Raw genomic sequence first — 3252 nt, forward strand, 5'->3', positions numbered from 1 at the left:
CTATGCTACAGAAAGAACAATTACATTAAATCTTAATTTTTCTGTCATGTTTCATGAACTTCTTTACAAACGTCTATGGCATCCTCTAATAAAGCATCATCATTAGTTTTTCCATGGTTAATTGGAACTGGCTTGCACCCATCTAATTCATAGAGATGCCCATCTACATGAACTAATGCAATAAAATGTAGATCTATCTTTTCATCTATACTTGGTGCCTCTGTCTGACCTTCATGGACACTCAATTCATGAGTAACTCAAATAGCTTCATATTTTTCTAGGTGTCTGGCTCTTTTTTCAGGACTCATACTTGGGGAATCTTCCAAGAATTTTTTCAATACTGATTCAGATTTGAAATTCATTTTGTCTTTCTTGTTAGCAATGGCATGGATCAGCCCCATTGTCCCACAGACATTATTGATGGTTTGCTTCATGCAATATACTAATTCTGTGATGTCTTGTCCTCTGAAAACTTCATACTTTTCTGTAATTGGAGAAAAAAAAAAGCATTACCGCACAGACTGGCCATGGCACCATGCTGAGGTTCCATACCGCACATATTAACAAACTGCCAGTTGGGGTGCAGAACTAATTCTTTAAGAAACTGGTTTGTGACCTTGGGATTGGCCTCCAGAGGCAGCCAGTGATGACTCTCCATGGCCATTTTGGAAGGGATTTGGTTCTGTCTCCGCACTCCTCCTCTGACAGCTACTGGCACCCTCTAGGCTTCCTCCCCTAACCTCCTGACCCTAGATTTTTTTTTTCTAAAAATGATATAAAGCATCTAACTAACACCATCAGCAAGTATAGTCTGTAATGGGGAGGAGCCTAGGAGTCTTTCCAGTGAAATTAGTAATGAAACAAGTTAGCCCATTATCACCAACATTACTTAACATTGTATTAGGAATGCTAGCAATAACAATAAGTGAAGAAAAACAAATGAAGAAATTAGAATGTTCAAAGAGGTAATAATATATGTAGAAAATCCTAGAAATTCAAATAAAAAGTTAGTTGAAGTTACTAATATTATTAGCAAAGTAACAGGATAAAAAATAAATCCATATAAATTATTAGCATTTTTATAAATTATTGGCAAAGTCCTTCAAGAAGAGCTAGAGATACTTTATTTAAAATAGCCACAGATAGAATAAGGTACCTTTGAATATACATGCCAAAACAATCCCAATGGACTACAGGAACATAATGATAAAACACTTTTTTTTACATAAATTAAGATCTAAATAATTGAAGAATTATTAATTGTTCATAGATGGGCAAAGTCAATTAAATTAAAATGACAATCCTACCTAACCTAATATACTTATTCAATACCTAATTAAATTGTTTTTTTTAATTTAGAAAAAAATAGTAAAATTCATTTGGAAGAATAAAAGATCAAGAATATCAAAGGAGTTTATTTCTTAAAATAACAGAATGAAATTTAGCAGTACCAGATTTAAATTGCATTATGAAGCAGTAATTATCAAAACTATCTGGCAATACCTATGAATTAGAAAGATAGACCAGTGGAAGAGAACAGACATAAAACAAAGAGCAGTAAAAGATTATAGTAATCTTGTATTTGACAAAATCATAGATCCAGATTTTTGACTCCAGAAAGTGGACAGAAAAATGAAGTATGAAAGATTTAATTTATATGTAAATGTTGATCTCTCTTGAGATCTCCCTTGTGACTCAGGGAAAGTGAGAAAGGATTGGGACACTTGTATACTGGATTTATTATGCAGATATGAAGAAAAATAAACAAAAGATATAAGATATTTGTGGTTTTATTATGTACTATCTTCTTCCTTATATATCCAAGTGCTTGTTTTGTGTGGTTTTATAAAATTTGAAAGAAAAGAATTAAAAGAAAAAAGTATAGAAAATGAAATTAACAAAAAGTCAGGAACAAAGTAATTCAGAGAAGAGGGTAGGCAAGATTTTACTTCACTGAAAGGCAAGCATAGAAAAATTAAATTACTACTAAAATGTGAGGAAAAAAATGAAAACTAATAGATGAGTATTACAGACAGGAGAAATAATAGAGTTGTGGGGGGCTTAAGGTGAACCCCTGGGGTTTCGGGAAGGGAACCTTTTGTAAGGATACAAAATTCTAAAACTTGGCTGAAAAAATAAAACGATTAATTTATTAATTTAGAAGGTAATGTTGAATCTGGTCAGAAGGACAGCATAGGTGGAAGACTGCCTCCTAGGTGGAACAGCATAGATGGAAAGCTGTTCCCAGATGACGTCAATTCTGGGGTCTTTATACTCTATAATAGTGAAGACATAACTTTAGAGTGGTATGCACCAAGGCATGGGGAGTTTGCCTGAAGGTATAGGGGATGACCCTCCTAGTTTAGAGGACAGATGGATGTCTGAGATAAAACTTGATGATATTAAGGAGAGGTGTATCTCTCTGTCCATCTCAAATCTAAAGGACCATCCAAGGAAGATAATTCTCTCAGGGTCTTACTGTAGTGATCAGATGTTTTGGGTTAGGAGTCACAAGGATAGAAGGGAGCCAATGAATTTCTCTGCTTACAATTTGCCTGAAACACTTCTATAGTTTTGGGGTACAATGCCCATACCAATAGGAGTGGGGGGAAAAGAGCCACTGTGGATAGAGTTCTCTTAAAATAGATTAAGTTTAAATAATTGAAGATAAAAAGAACCATAACTACAGAGAAGAGTTATGAGAGAGATAACTTGTATGGATTGTTTGTATCTTCTCTCTTGCTTTACGTGAAGCAATATTCTTGTATTTATTCCTTGATTTTTTTTTTCATTATTCTAGCATCTCAACCCCAATTGAGATATCTTCAGTATCAAACATGAGGGTCATGGATTTCGACTCCACATACTTGTTTAGGTTCTACATAACTTCATCTTCCTAAATGTCATTGCCACTCTCTTACCCAGTATGTAAATAATATGAGTGATAAGGTATTAATTGGTTGGTATTTAGGGATCCTTTGGTTTTTTTTTTATTTAATCTATATGCCTAATAAATAGTTTACATTTAAAAAGTGGAATTACCAAAATGAAAAAAAAAATTAACATTAAAAGTTTCCTCATTTGTAGTTTCCAATACATTTGAAATCACAGGTCTTTACCCTCCTGTATCCCCCAACAATATTCTTAGTTATTCTTAGGCTTGAAATAAACAATTTTATTCCTCCACCATCCTGAGGTACCACTAATTACATCATGGAAGTCACTGAAACTGAACACGGAACACTTAGAAAG

At 33.6% G+C, this 3252-nt stretch overlaps 1 pseudogene; it reads right to left on the bottom strand.

Annotated features, from left to right (window-relative positions):
• LOC100021925 (ubiquitin carboxyl-terminal hydrolase isozyme L3-like) lies at positions 1-658 on the bottom strand (annotated as a pseudogene).
• Between the last annotated feature and the right edge of the window lie 2594 nt (positions 659-3252).

This window comes from Monodelphis domestica, chromosome 5, assembly GCF_027887165.1.
Source record: "Monodelphis domestica isolate mMonDom1 chromosome 5, mMonDom1.pri, whole genome shotgun sequence".
In the NCBI taxonomy this organism is placed as follows: Eukaryota; Metazoa; Chordata; class Mammalia; order Didelphimorphia; family Didelphidae; genus Monodelphis; species Monodelphis domestica.